General features: G+C 53.4%; 1 pseudogene; it reads left to right on the forward strand.

Moving 5' to 3' along the window:
• Positions 1–11,945: 11,945 nt before the first annotated feature.
• On the forward strand, positions 11,946–12,515 carry LOC146725102 (small subunit ribosomal RNA; annotated as a pseudogene; the record flags this gene model as incomplete).
• Positions 12,516–16,163: the final 3,648 nt, after the last annotated feature.

The raw sequence follows: 16,163 nt of genomic DNA on the forward strand, positions 1-16,163 counted from the left end.
TGCGATGTTCTCCCATTTGGTAACCGACGTCGGCAGGTATGGATCTCATGATCACATTTACCACCAGGCAAAACAGCACTGATGATAAAGGATCCCCCTGCCTGACGCTTCTGCCAATACCAGAGAGCTCTGACCTGTCACCGCGCACTTTAAATATCGTGCCGCTGCGCGCATAACTATGCGCGATATAGTCTATTAGGCCGTGAGGCACGCCCAGGCCAACCAAGGCGTTGGTGATAGCACCATGGCTGACGCTGTCGAAGGTCTTTGCGAAGTCCAGCGAGGCAACGTGCATCTCGCGACGACGGGACCTGGCGTCCATTAAGAGGGACGCCAGGACGGCTACATTGTCGCCGCACCCGTCATCAAAGCACCGCTGCCTTAGATCGACTAGCTTGGACTCGCGAAGCCTTTGGGCAAAGGTCTTATGTAAGTGCCTCACGACCACGGAGGTGATGGAGATCGAACGGAAATCCCCCGGCAGGGAGCACTCTCCCCTCTTCGGGATGAAAACCGTCCGACTCACCAGCATCGATGCTGGGCAACCTCCGTATTGCAGCACGATGTTGAAGAGGAGAGCTTTGATGGAAGCTGGTACCGCTCTCCATATCCGTACGCCGATGCCGTCTAATCCGGGGGCCGAGTTGAGGGGCAGGTTAATGGCTGCCGCCTCCTCACAGGAGATTGGAGACCAGGTGCCACTAAGCTCCACTTTCGGTGGAAGACGCGGAGCCGGTGCGACAGGAGCGGACTCCTGCGCTACGAACGGGCCCCAGTGCGCGGCCATCTGCCGCACACCGGGAACCACGTCCGCCTCAGTGGCACCATTCAGAATCTCCTTGGCCGCGCGCGACATGCTCGAACGGAAGAGGCGCTGGACGCGCGCATACTCCGCTCGGCGGCGCGCTTTTCTATCCGGATTGACGACACGGTTTCGTACGGGCGGTCGCACACGAGGAAGCGTCGGAGGGAACACACTCAATACCCACGGGCCCAGGTCTTCCGCTGGCCATCCAGAATTCCTGATCCGATCTGGATCAGGATATGGGACTTCCATCCCTGGATGGCCTCCACAACCGGGATGAGCGCGCGTATAGCACCGGCAAAACTGCCGTACGCATCACCCCAGCCGGGAGAAGATGGAGAAAGCGGAGGCGAGCCAGGCGACCCGTGGGGAGAGATGGCGATGGGTCAAGGGGAGACGGGAGGACTGGAGCCACCGGCCGAGAGAAACGAGCTCTCGCTTGATGATGCGGCTGCTAGATCCTCCAGTGCCGTCGCAACGAGGCGCTGGTAACCGCCGTTCTTACGCATCCCCTTGATGGCATCAAGGGTGCGATTCGGGACGACGGTTAACAGATGTTGATTCATAAACCTAACGCCTCGATTCGCGGCAAGCGCCTTCTCCCTCGCCATCATGCGCTTCTCTTCGTCGCTCCATTGGCGGTTAACCCTCTCGACGTTAACCTCCTCGTTGACGATGGCCTCGTGTGCACGTCGGTGATGGAGGCCGAGTCCGGTCTTTGTGGTGAACGCACGATCACAGTGTGGGCATGGGAATTGCGGGGCTTGCGGGGAGCAGGGACAGGGGCAGCTGGTGTTGGGCGGCGTCGTGGCCCAGCGGGCGGCCGACCAGAAGGGCCTGGAAAGGGGTCAGGGGAGGGTGGCGATGGCGCGTCACTAATTAGATGACGAGGCATTTGGCTGTTTCGCCTACGGTGCGCGACGACTGCTACAAAATCACAGTCGACAAGTCGCCACCGACAGCGATATTGCAGAGCTGTTTACTGTTGGTGTTCGCAGTCAACACCCTGGATCGTGAAGGTCGGAGCTAGCTAAAGGCAGCTCGTATTTCACCTCAACCATTCACGCAATCATTCAAACTCGCGCGAATGATGCGGAGGCCCCCAACTCTACGCGCCATCCATCATGCACCACTAGATGAAGCCACGCTCCGTCTTCTCTCGTTATAACGCGATGTCATTGCGTTAAAACGTTTCCAGCCATGAGCCCCACAAGACCCGAGTCGTCAACGTTCGGAGCTGGGCGGACGTTAAACCAAGCCCCCGCAACTCAGACTCGCTTCGCGAGCTCCAGACACCTTGCCACGAAATAGTAATGGCGGTAAAACGAACATTATTTCGTGGTACTCCTGTGCGCTCCGCAACAGCGGCTGCCAGATCATTACATGACCGGTACTTTTCCACCTTACGCTCGTGGGACATCTCCAACGCGGTTTTGCTAGACACTACCTGCGCGTCTACGACCACTGCCTCACCACCCTTAGCGATGGTCAGGTCGGGCCGCCTCCGGCCGGCAGACGTCGAATACGCTTGTTCCGCATTGACGCGCCATCCCTTCTGCTGTAAATAGCCACCAACTTGACGGCATAGGTCGTCATGCCGCAGGATTTTCACTCCGTGCGTTCTGAAGCAGCGTTGCACGCAGTGAGCCGGCGTCTCGGTTTCGGGACAACCGCCACGACAGCGATTATCGCGCCCATCACGACCTCGGAAGCATCTCGCTCTAGACGGTATGCAGTTAGCTCGTATGTGGTGATAGTGCACGTAGTCGGCACCTGGGATGGCATCGGCGCCAGCCGATACCCAGTAGGAGCTCAGGTTGGAGGCCGCAACCTCTCTGAGTCCACTCCCATCGCGCGACTCGCGCAACCAGGCCGCACACTGCTGTCTGAGCTCAGCGGTCGTAGTCACTCTGTGACCCCGCACTCGCATCTGGTTTTCACACCAGACAAGCTGCCTAGCCACATACGTGGTTTCGGCAGCCGCGCATGCTGCGGGTAGAGTACTCCGACACAACCGCTGCAGTCGGTTATGTTTCAGAATTGGGATCAAAGTTCTCAATAGAGGCATTCCAAGCCCGCCACTCTGTATCGGCGCATGCAGGTATCCAGCAGGAACATCATGGGGAAAACGCAGCCATCGTCGCACCGCGGTGCGTACGATGATATTCTTACCCTTGAGGGTTTTGGCCGAGACCGTACCCACTGTCCATCGGTGATAATACCGTGGAAGGAGACAGTCACGCAACAACCTCAGCCGCTGTTGCGGCTTAAGAGGTGCCCTCGTGAGTTGCTCGATGGCCTGAGCTAAGGGTGGATCGCTTGCGAGTTCCCTAGCACCTGTGTATTCGCAGCCCAGATACGTCCAGACATCGACCAGGGATCTTTGCGGTATCATTGCTCCCCCCCACGGTGAAATAAGGTGTGGTGTCCACCTTCACCTTCTTGTCTCTGCCGGATGCCACCATGGACAGCACTCCGGTCTTTCTCGCGTTGATCTCGAGCGCATTTCGCATAAAGGCGTCATGAAGCCGTGTCAAGTTCTCCTGCAGACCATCTCTGGTAGAGACCAGGAGCACAATGTCGTCTGCGTAGCCCTAGCGCATTGATAAGCCGGCCACCCAACCGATAGCCAACGTCCTCCGAGAGAATTCCTAGTGCTCTATCTACGACCAGATTGAACAGCAGGGGCGACAACGGATCACCCTGTCTCACGCCACGGCCAATCATGATGGCCGACACTTCCTCAGTGCTGACCCCCTGCAACTCGGTCAGCGCATTCGAATAGATAGCCCTTACGTACTCTCTAAACTCCCGAGGGAGCCCCAGCTCATCGAGAGTCGTATGAATAGCAGCGTGCGCAACCTTATCGAAAGCTTTCGACAGATCAACGCACGCCACATGCAGAGAACGACAACGCCTCCGGGCGTCCCAAAGCACGGATGAAAGGACTGTGACGTTCTCACATACCCCGTCAACCGGCCGGAACTTCCTTTGGCGCTTGTCGAAGATGTCGAGGGCTGCCAATCTCTTTGCCAGTATCTTGTGGAAGTGTCTTGATATAACGGATCTTATGCTGAGAGGACGGTACTCCGTCGGACCTGGCCGATCCGACATACCCCCCTTCTCAAGGAATACCGTTCTGGTTGTGGCGATTGACGAGGGGATCGTTTCTGCCAGGAGCAGCAGATTGAACAGAAACGCACGAAGAATCGCAGGAACAGCGTTCCACATCCTCGGCGTAATCTGGTCCATCCGGGCGCAGTGCCAGTCTTTACGGAAATCCTGTTTACCTCTGCAGGTGTTATAGGATCCCAGAGCAAGGTCTTATCGGCCACAGGAACTGGATCCGTGGCAGCGCCATCGCCGAGACCTTCGAGGTGAATCCCTCTCAAACTTGACGTACGGCCCCGGCCAGCACTCGCAGTCTGTGCCGCTTCCCCAAACGTCTCACGCAAGTCCGTCATGTCTCCATCCGCACCGCTGGAGGCCTCCATAATAGGGCGCCAGCAGTTAAAGAATTCGACAGCAGACGGCCTCTCGCGCACCGAGTCGCCCTCGAGGATACGCGACAAACAGGACTTCTTGTTCTTCTTGTAGAGGGATTGCACAATTGCATACTCCCTCTTTCTCCTCTGCTCCCTGCTCTCTCGCTTGACTGGAGGACAGTGCTTCTTTGCCGAAACGCGTTGCGGAGGGCGCACTTGTAGCGGCCGAGGGAAGATCATGCCCAGCCATCTCTTGATAGCCAAGACGTCGACCCTCCCCGCCGTCAGAGCATCTCTTGCCGTGCCAGTAAGAGTATCAGCCTCGTAGCTACGGAACGCCGCACTCTGCTCTACGAGTGATTGTATCTTGTCCCGCAGCCTCTGAGAACTTTGTTCAGGGGAAGGCTGATGTGCGCTTTGATCGTCAGTACTAGCCTCAGTGGCCGCAGGAATGGTGTCGGCTCGTGTCATCACCGCACCATCCTTATCGCCCTCATCGATCACAATCGCGCGACGCGATTGGATCTCTTGGCAGAAGTCTCTAACCATCACTCGGTAAGGCTTCTGTTGCCGTTTACCCTTGATGGCTTCGAGACTCCTATTGGGGAACCTTGTCTCCAGATACTGGTTAATGAAAAGCTCCCTGGCTAAGGTGCCTTCAGCCTCAGCGCGTGCCATGAGTCTAGTTTCCTCAACTGACCATCTGGCCTTTACGCGGTCAACATTGATAGCACTGTTGGCTTGTAGTGGGTGAGCACGTACTTTGTGGACACCAAGACCACGCATGTTCCGGAACTTTGCCGAACACTGCTCACAGCTGACCATTTCCTCCTCTAGGCTGTCCACTTCAGTCTGGCTGGTCCTTATAGTGGTTTGCGACGGACCAGCTGCGACCCCGTCAGGGTCCTCCGCACCTCTCGCGCTCTCACTCAAGCGAGCACTCGCATGCAGTCCCCGGGCCATCCGAGAACCCGGGACAGTATTCTCATTCAAATTTCTTTCCATAATTAACTGCGTGTAGGGGGGCAAACGGATTGACAACCGAGAGCCCCCCAAGAAACCCCGGTCTTTCTTAGCCCCACAACTCACCATGACCGTAGGCGCATGGGCCGAAGCCCTTAGGGGCGCACTTCGCTGTACACTCTCTTAGTCGACACCTACCGAGTTTAAACTTTCAAAGTAGGCCGTTTCCGGGAGCACCACGAGGAGGTGGAGGTACAACTTGGACGTGAGAGGCTGAAGGTCCTTACTAGAGGACTTCGTTGGCGCATCACGAACCAACCACGACTCTCTCTAAGTACCATCGCAGCGTGTTGCTTTGAGGACCGAGAGAGTCATAGTTACTCCCACACAATCCTTTTTGTATTCTTCTATTTCGATTGGATCCGGATCGTCACAGTTTTTAAGTATGAAATCTTCTTTGAGATCTTCAAACTTATATTCCCTGTCTACGTCATAAATTATAAGAGTAGGATTTATTTTCCTTGGCTCCTCTACTTTCAATTTCTTTGTTGTTAGGTTTATTCTTTTTACAAAGTCCCCGTCTCTTTCATCCATCTCCACCACTACTCCTTTTCCTCTCATTTGCCTTATTGCCTTTATCCTCAGCCTTTTATTTGTACTTGTCAGTTCCTTTATAACCTCCTTCTTTATTTCACTATTCGTTCTCGCATCTTCGTCTTCTTTTATAGGTTTAATTAGTACTACTTTGTGCGTAGTATCTGACCTCCTTTCTTTTTCTTTTACAGCACCTGTAGCAGTCCTTGGAGTTCCTGCCGTAACATTGGCATAGGAGAGTCCTTTAGGCCTCAAGTCAGCAACAGCTTGGTAAGCAGCTTTCCATTTTTCTTTTTCTAAAACTACATTATGTAGTCTATTTTCTAGTACTGCCCATTTGGACAATATGTATTTTAAATAATAATCCTTAAGGTTGCCAGTAATAATTAATAAAAAACCACTCCTCAATGTTTAAAGTCGACCAGACTGGCAATAATTTATTATAAATAATTATTTGAAATACAACAACGTTTCGGCTGTTATTGCAGCCCTTTTCAAGTACATCAAATTTAAAACAGTAAATCAACTTCTATGCAAACTACCGACAATGTTAACGATTGTTTTGATGAACAATGCAAGACTGACAGAAGTAAGCACATATTAAATAGATGTTAACTGTTCGCAAGAATCTTAGTCACTTGAGTGACTTTAAACATTGAGGAGTGGTTTTTTAATATGTATTTTATTGCAGATTTTGTTATTTTGTTGTTATCATTAAACATGAATGTCTCGAGCTGTTCCTTTGTCTCCATCATCTCCTCTACTTCATTTACTCCTGTGCTCTGTTCTAATCTTTCATATCCATCCTTCTCATTTTCAGAATCACTCAGCCTTGTGTTCCCTTCATGCGTCTCTTCAGTGTCTTTTTGGGTACTACCCGAAGGAGGTGGTGATCTACTTACAGATCCCCTTTGCGCAAACAGCAATTCTCTTTTTCTCTCTTTTTCGGCGTTCAGAGTTTCGGTTACTTTCGTGCCAGCATTAGTCGTTACCAAAGTATCAGCCAAGTTTTTGTGTTTTTGTTTGAGTTTTGTTCTTTCCATGTATATCCCACAAGTATGGCAGGAAAAAAAATGTCTACTCAGGCAGAGCCTCCATCACCTGGGTAAGGCGACTTATATACCACAGAGGTTGCGCCAGGTGCCCCTGGGGGATCGTTTGCGGTCGCGCAACTTAACCTCCCCGCGGCCATGCAGCCCCAGACACGATGCCTCCCATCCTGGCTTGAAAGGGACCTTGGGGCCCCGGGTGCGTCATGCCCGTACTACTGTCGAATCGTCAGTAGCCTCCTGGGGAAAGTAGATAGGAACAGATGTCCGTGGTTGATTTAACGTGCGGTACCTGCTCAGAGAGCTTAATTACACGACCCCCATGGGTGCGGAATTGGGATAAGCCCAATCAGCTCGTTCCAGCAGGCCAGGAACTACCAGTAGCGCCTCCGAGTTTGTAGGACTCTTCGGCAACCCACCGGTTGGGGCGAGCGCCTGTCCAACGCTCTACCAGCTGTGCAGGACTGGTGCCCGAGCAGATACGCTGCTCACCCGTCGAGGCCCGAGAGCCTCTAATCAGCATGCGGCTTCAACCACTACCCCCACGAGTCCGACCTCAATTGCCGGGACGAGGGACGAATCCCCCTGGGCAACCCGACTCCCGTGGTACCAGTCAAGATCACTGGTTGGATCTTCGTGGCCGAGACCACTCCCAGCTTTCGGAGGCCTACACCTCCCAGGCAGTGGTCGGCCTATGTTCCTCGGGAACATCGGCTTCTCTTATCCTCCTTTCAGCATTGCCCTCCTTCTCTGAAATACAATCTTCGCATACACACCAACACTTTCATACCTTTCCTTACATTTCAACATGCGACTCACATCCACACTGCCATTCTCTCGCACAATCACACCCCACTCACTCAGGTTCCTCACATCACCATACATTGGACACTCAACCAACACATGCTTTTAATTCTCTCTCTCCGCTCCGCATGCACAGCTCTCACTCTCAGACAGACCACGCTTATACAGGAATTCATTCAAACTTCCCTGCCCTGTCAGGATATAGCCCAGGCTCAAGCTAGGCTCGAACTCTCGGCACTCACCCGCGAACCTTACATTCTTTATAAATTCATACGTCACTCTTTTTTTCTCGCACTTATTCCATCTATTCTGCCACATCTCATACAGCCTTTCACTCACCAATTCCATACATTCTTCCACACCTCTCTCACGCAAGTCACTATCATTCACTACATCATACTCACTCATACTAATTCCCTTTCTCATCTTATACAACACTCCTCTTCTCACGCACTCCAGGTCCCACGGCAAGCCACCCATAAAAACTTGCATGGCCGCCGTGGAGACCGTTCTACATACATTCAGACACGCACTCAACACCACTCGCTGGCACCTATTTATGAGCTCCCTCGCATATTCAAATCTCATCACTCCATACCATACACTCGCTCCATACATCACACATGACATGAACAGACTTTTATACAACACAGTCACAGCTTTCTTTCGCAAACCCCACTCACTTCTCAACACGCGTCTTAATTTTCCCACAACATTAATACATTTCTTTCTCAGACACTCCAGATGCAACCTGTAGTTCATCCTTTTACTCACACAAACACCCAGATATTTCACGCTCCTCGCATACCTCACGCATCTATCATTCACTCGTACATTGGGAGGCCTCGTCCCAGCCATACTACCTTTCATCAACATCATCACAAGTCTTGTTCTCAGACACACTCACACCTACTTTCACTCCCCATTCGTACACCATTCTCATCCACTCAGTACCCTTTCTCTCCAACTCCGCTCGGCTCTGTCCTTCCACGACCAACAACAAGTCATCCGCGTACGCAACCACTTTACATTCACTCTCACGCAGCCGCCACAACAGTTCATCCATCATTAGGTTCCATATAAATGGATCACAGATGGAGCCCTGCGGGCAGCCACGCTTTACGTCTTTTCACACTGTGTCACACGCACCCATCATGCATACACGCCTGCCGCTAAAATAGCTCTTCCATAATTCAATTTCTTCACATTCAACCTCACGTAATTTCTCGATCACACATTCCCACTCTAGGTTATCAAACGCTCCTTTGAAGTCCACGAACACTCCTAACACATACTTTCTCTCCGACCCATTCACCCAGTCATGCACTCGATTCCATGCATCCTCGGTCGACCGATTCCTTACGAATCCGTACTGGGCGTCACACATTCTTCCACACATCGTTCGCTCGAGTCTTCCAACCATCATTCGCTCCAACACTTTCCCCAGCACGGACAGCAGTCAAATGGGCCTATAAGACCCAGGGTCCGACCTAGGTTTATCGGGGGACTTCAATAACACTACCACCCGCGCAGTCTTCCACGCCGGGGGGAAACACGCTGTATTCAGACATACATCATACATTCTTTTCATCCATACCGGGACAGCACGCCAAATCGCTCGCAACATCTCAGCACTCACACCATCCATACCAGGTGCCTTACCCACTTTCATCGATCTCACTGCCACATCCACTTCGCTCCATTCAAACTGCTTTTCTTCCTCCCTCACGTCTCCCCTGGCGTCTATCGCCACGTTCGTTCTTGCTGCCGGGAAGAATCTCTTCATTAGCTCATCCGCGCTTTCTTTCCATGTACTCGTCACTCTATCACCCACTTTTATGCCACTTAATCTTACCCTATCACGCTTTCCCATGCACACCTTATATACATCGCTCCATGGATCCCTCTTCCCAGTCACGCACACAAATCGCTTCCAATTCTCCTCTTTCACTCTTCGCATTTCCTCCTTATACTCCCGCAAAACATACTTATATTCATTCATTCTTTCTTCCACTCTGCTTCCATTCCTCTTTCTCGCACGCTGGTAGGCACGTCTGCTCCTTCCTACAGCCTTCTTCAGTTTCTCAAGCTCATCCGTCCACCACACAAGCTTCCTAGCATACACAGGTTTACACCTCTTCATCCATCGATCATTCGCACTATGGATCCATTTCATCATTCGCTCTACACAGCTCTGCGCATCCGCTTTGTCTATGGCGCTCGCTGCATCCTCTAACGCACTCTCTCGCATATCACACATATATCCTTCCCAGTCTACGTCCTTGCACACCCATCTACGCATGCCCTCATTCGTACCTACATTCTCTCTGTGTACCATCCGTATTAACAATACGTTATGGTCACTCACTCCCCAGTCGGGCTTTACTTCCCACTCATACCGGCACCCTCCATTCACGCCGTTCACGAAAGTGACATCGATGTCACTCTCCCCATTCGGCCCGCTGAACGAGTAAAACTCGCTTGGCTCATTCAACAACATTCATCCCGCTCGCAATCATCCATTCCTCAATCACTCTACCACGCGCTTCACTCTCTCTGCTGCCTCCACCCTTGCTATACCACAAGGGAGAAACGGCATTCGCATCCATACCTATCAGCAGACGCTTTCTCCCGGCCGTCTCACATACTCTGTCCATGTACGCCAAGTACGGCTCGATACACTTACCATACTGGCAATACATGGACACCACATACATTTCGCCAAAATCCCCCTTCAACCACACACTCACTCCAAGCTTATTCGTACACTCTCTCACGCACATCACGTCTAACCTAGAGTCATTTACCACCACTGCTGCTTTCACCGTCCCACTTTCGCACACAATCACATCCATACCTATGGGCAAGCCCACCACACGTCCATGCTTTCATACGGTTCTTGCAGCAGTGCTACACTCACTCGACGTTCGCGCATCATCTCACCCAGATCACACATAACCGCATACGCTCTCTGGCAGTTATACTGCACCACATTCACGCACCATTCATTCGTCATTTATTCTCGCTTACTCTCTCTCTAACGCTCTCACGTATTCCGGACACACTTCGGACAGAACCAAGTGATCACATTTGCTCCCTTTCAGCTTACAGTTTCTACACACACTTTCCTTTTTACAATCTCTCATCATGTGTCCCACACATCCACATTTTTGGCACAGTCTTTCCTTTTCGGTGCATTGCCGCATCATGTGCCCAAATGCAAAGCACTTGTGGCACCTCAGCACACTGAAAAACTCTTTCACCCTAAAGGCCTTCCAATGCACGAACACTCGTCCGTCATTACAGAGCACATTTCTTATTGCTTTCGTAACTTCTAATATCACATTTCCGCAGGTTGCATCTTTCTTCGCATTCCTACTCACAACACGCACACGTTCCATAAATACTCTCTCATCCACTCGCCCTTTCAAGCTTCTCTCATACATTTCTCTCATTAACACTTCACTCGCCATATCATTCGGCACATCGTACAAGATGATCTTTGGGCCTATCTTGCGAGGCAGCTCAACCTTTAGGCCAGCATTCTTAAACTGACCACACTCTCTTATTCTTTTCAACTCACTCTCGCTCATCGTCTCAATCGCTACACCTCCATTCCTCACTTTCCTCACCGCTTTCACACGCACATTCAGTGACTTGCTCACATGCTTCATCATTCTCTCCTTTACTTCCTCACTTGTCACACTCGCACTTGCATCATCCGCTCTCACTATTACCGCATAACTCTTCTCTTTTGTTTTCACTCGTTTTCACATTCACTTCCAGTACCTTTTCAATCACGCTTTTTTCAACATTTTTCGCACTCACGCTCGCATAGCTCATTCCACTTCCGCCGTAGGCTAAATCCCGACTCGCTCGACGCATACACTCATCCAGTTTCCCCTGTATTCTCTCATTTTTGCACAACATTTTCATCATCTGTTCCTCATATTCTCCCACAATGTCCAGTATTTTCTCACTCGCACTCTTTGAAATTTTGTTTGTCTCCGTAAACAGGAATTTACGGAGTCTCGCACCAATTACTCTCATACTCGCTATCTCACTCACTTCCGCAACGCTCTCATTCTCTCCCTCATTTATTAATCAAGAACGAAAGTTAGAGGTTCGAAGGCGATCAGATACCGCCCTAGTTCTAACCATAAACGATGCCAGCTAGCGATCCGCCGAAGTTCCTCCGATGACTCGGCGGGCAGCTTCCGGGAAACCAAAGCTTTTGGGTTCCGGGGGAAGTATGGTTGCAAAGCTGAAACTTAAAGGAATTGACGGAAGGGCACCACCAGGAGTGGAGCCTGCGGCTTAATTTGACTCAACACGGGAAACCTCACCAGGCCCAGACACCGGAAGGATTGACAGATTGATAGCTCTTTCTTGATTCGGTGGGTGGTGGTGCATGGCCGTTCTTAGTTGGTGGAGCGATTTGTCTGGTTAATTCCGATAACGAACGAGACTCTAGCCTGCTAAATAGGCGTACCTTATTATGGTATCGCGAAGGCCCCCGGCTTCGGCTGGCGGGTTTTTACTACCAACGTACAAACAAATCTTCTTAGAGGGACAGGCGGCTTCTAGCCGCACGAGATTGAGCAATAACAGGTCTGTGATGCCCTTAGATGTTCTGGGCCGCACGCGCGCTACACTGAAGGAATCAGCGTGTGTTCCCTGGCCGAAAGGCCCGGGTAACCCGCTGAACCTCCTTCGTGCTAGGGATTGGGGCTTGCAATTGTTCCCCATGAACGAGGAATTCCCAGTAAGCGCGAGTCATAAGCTCGCGTTGATTACGTCCCTGCCCTTTGTACACACCGCCCGTCGCTACTACTGATTGAATGATTTAGTGAGGTCTTCGGACTGGTGCGCGGCAATGTCTCGGCATTTTCCTCTCTTCTTCCTCCTTGCTTTTTTTTTCTTTCAGGATCTCGTATTGTCCTGTGGTGACTGGTCGGCCTCTTCCCCTCTTTTCTTTTAAGGTGGGGATTATGCTCTCTTCAGCTTGGTCTCCGTCTTCTTGTGGTTCCTCCAGATGGTGTGGTTGTGGTATCCCTCCTCGCTTTTTTATTTCCCTATCAATCCTTCGATTGATTTTGCGGAAGGAGGGTAGTTCCGCCCTTTCTGTATTGACGCTGCTCTGATCCAGTTCCAGTTCTGGATCAAAACTGCTGTATTCAGAGAGGGACCCTATCTTTCCAGCCCACCTTGATCTCGAGGGGCTCCTCGATCTATCGGCTCCTGATAAAGATGAGGCTCCAGCTCTTCCCCTTGTTCTTTTTGCAATGAATGAGCCCTCCGAGGATGTTATACTCGTTTGTGAGTCAACCCTTTCCAGCCTTATTGTGAGTTCTCTCGAGATTCCGAGAGAGCTCTGTAATGGCGAGGTCTCTTGCAAGGCCGCGGCAACTTGTGCCATCGTGACCTGCCCCTTCCTGTGAGAGAGAGCTTTCTCACGTTCATTTTCTTGGTTTGTATTTGTGGTGTTTAAATTCAGATTCTCCATTTCAATTATCCCACTCTCCCGCTGCGGCTCCGTCCCCCAGGGTATACCCCCACCGGCCAAGGGGTGCCCCGAAACATGACCGGCCACACCCCAAGGCCACGCCCCAAGTTCCCCCGGGGAGGGGACATATGTCTTAGGCCGGGGGGATACCGCACCCCGGCCAGATTCCGAGCCCCTTACACACCCGTGTGGGATTTGACGCCCACACGGGCTTTCAGGGGTCCCGCACCTCCGACAATGCGGGTACCGCAGCGGGCGGCGCCACCCGGGGGGCCCCACGGACGCTTTGGACAGGGTCGCCGCTCCCCGGCCCTGCCCTACACGCCATGGCGACCAGCATATGTGGGCGCCCCTCGTCGAAAGCTTTCAAGAGGCAAGCGCCTCTCCGGTCGGTCGGTTCGGAAGAGGAAACGGTCCCGACCGACCGGAGATATCTACTCTCGCCGCCGGGCCCCGCCTCGGAAACGTCCAAGCGGCCCCGGCGGCAGGCGGCCGCGGCACCCTCCGGGCTATGCCCCTTGGGTAACTCCTCCGGGCTATGCCCCTTGCGTAACCGCGGCGCGCCTTCTCCGCCATCCTCGGCCCGGATTCGGAAACGTCCGAGCGACCCGAGGATGGCAAGTCGCAGGGACGCTGGGACGAGAGCACGCTCTCCAACCAGCACTCTGCGACTTCCCTCTCGCCGTCGAGCCCTGCCTCGGAATATGTCCGAGCGGCCTCGACGGCCGACCCGCGTGGTCCCCTCTGGGCAGTGCCCCCTGGGAAAACCCTCCGGGCCACGCCCCTCGGGTGACCACGCGTGGCCGTCTGCACCGACCCAGCCCTGCCTCGGAGACGTCCGAGCGGCCTGGGTGCGGCCTACCCCAGGGACGCTGGGACGGGGACCCAGGCTACACAGCCTGGAGACCCCCAACCAGCACCCTGAGGCACCTCCCTGTCCTCGGAGGCCGTTCCACGAACGGGCCCCGAGGACCGATCAACATGGCCCCCTCCGGGCAGAGCCCCTTGGGACAACCCTCCGGGCAAAGCCCCTCGGGTAACCATGTCGGTCCCTCCGCCGGCGCGACCCCCTCCGGGCAGAGCCTCTCGGGTAGTCGCGCGCGGCACCCTCTAATGTGGCCCCTGCCGCCGACGCCCACCTTCCACCCCCCAAAGGGAACCCCTAAACGAGCCCCTCCCCCCAGGACGGAGGAGAGGGAAAAACCCCGGACGGCAAAAGCCGCCTACCCGGCAGGCGTGCCGGGCCACAGAGCATGGTGGGAAGGGAAGCGCCGAAGCGCCGTGGTTTCCCTTCTCCTAACGGTGTCATGCCACCGGGCGTTTGAATTTCGGGTCGCCATCCCTTACCACATACGAGCTGAAGCTCTAACGGGGAGGTGGGCCCCGTCTCCCCAGAAAATGGAAATCTTCCACCCCCCAAAGGAGAGCCCCCAGAGACGGAGGGCGTGCCCCCCGGACCGGGGGCAGTGTACCTCGAGAGGTACGGGTCGCTGTTGGCACCCTCTGCAAGACTATCCTCTTGCAAAGGGTGAGCCCCTTCGCCACGGCAAGGCCGCGACCCACGAAGGGAATAAGACGAGTAAGACTCGAATGCCCCCCTTTAGGTCTCCCTCTGCTAGGGTTCTCTTCCCTTTAAAGGGATATCTGGACCCTTTTCCAGATCTCCCCTCTTTACCCTCGCGTGTCGTTCACCGAGTGTTTATAGTGGAGTGAACGATCTCCACTAGGCAGACTCTGTATTGGCGGAAAGTCGCCACTCCCGTAGAACCCTCGGACAAAAAGAGCTTCGTTACGAGGCTCCACCTCCTTGAGGGCACAGTCCTTTTCCTAAGGGTACAACTTTCCCAGCAGAAAGGAAGGTGCAGATCAACACGTACGCCTTTGGGGTAATGGTGCCTTCACTACCCCGGCCCACGTGAGATCAGTTCCGCAGGAGTACGTGCTCGCCACTGTTCAGACCATGCCACTTAGTACCAAGATGTTTCTATGCTGAATACATCTTGGCCCCGGCCGCCTTCGCGTTTTTATACGAGGGGAAAGGCGGACCCCTGTTTGTATGATGTCTGACCCTTCGAGCAAGCTCGAAGAGCCATCATCATCCCTACCCGTGTCCCCGCCTCCGAGTTTTTATACGAGGGGGAAGGCGGACCCCTGTTGCTGGCGATGTCAGCCTCCAGGACTTTGTCCCTCCACTTGACATCCCCGCGCCCCGTTGGGCATCCGTGACTCGATGTACCCCAGTGTGCCTCCGTTTTTTCCGAAGGGCGAAGCACAGCCCTTTTACCCCTGTTGCCTGAGCACCAGGGGAATCTACCCGGACCTCCCGGTGGAGGGTCGCGATCTACGTCCCTAGCCGCTCTCCGATTTTTCAGGGGGAGGCGGATCCCCGTTCTGTAGCCCTGGAAATGTTTACCATGCTGAAACTCCCAGCCCGGCTGCTTCCGCGTTTTTATACGAGGGGGAAGGCAGACTCCTGTTTGTATGATGTCTGATCACTCGAGGTAAGCTCGAACAATTATCATCATCCCTACCCGTATCCCCGCCTCCGCGTTTTTATACGAGGGGGAAGGCGGACCCCTGTTGCTGGCGATGTAAGCCTCTGGGAGCATGTCCCGTCACTTGACATCACCGCGCCCCGACGGGCATCCGTGACTCGAAGTAATGTACTTCCGTATTTCCGAAGGGTAAAGCACAACCCTCTTCTTCCCTGTTGCCAAAGCACCGGGGGATTCTACCCGAGCCTCCCGGTAGAGGCACGCGATCTAAGTCCCTAGTCGCTTTCCGGTTTTTCAGGGGGAGGCGGACCCCCGTGCTGTTGGCTGATCGCAGCTCCGGTAGTGTTTGCAAACAGAAACACTTCCGTCCCGGCTACCTCCGCGTTTTTATACAAGGGAGAAAATAAACCCCTGTTTGTATGATGTCTGATCACTCGAGATAAGCTCGAGCAACCATCATCA

This window comes from Nylanderia fulva, unplaced genomic scaffold (genome assembly GCF_048542155.1).
Source record: "Nylanderia fulva isolate GAGA-0341 unplaced genomic scaffold, ASM4854215v1 Scaffold104, whole genome shotgun sequence".
Classification (NCBI taxonomy): domain Eukaryota; kingdom Metazoa; phylum Arthropoda; class Insecta; order Hymenoptera; family Formicidae; genus Nylanderia; species Nylanderia fulva.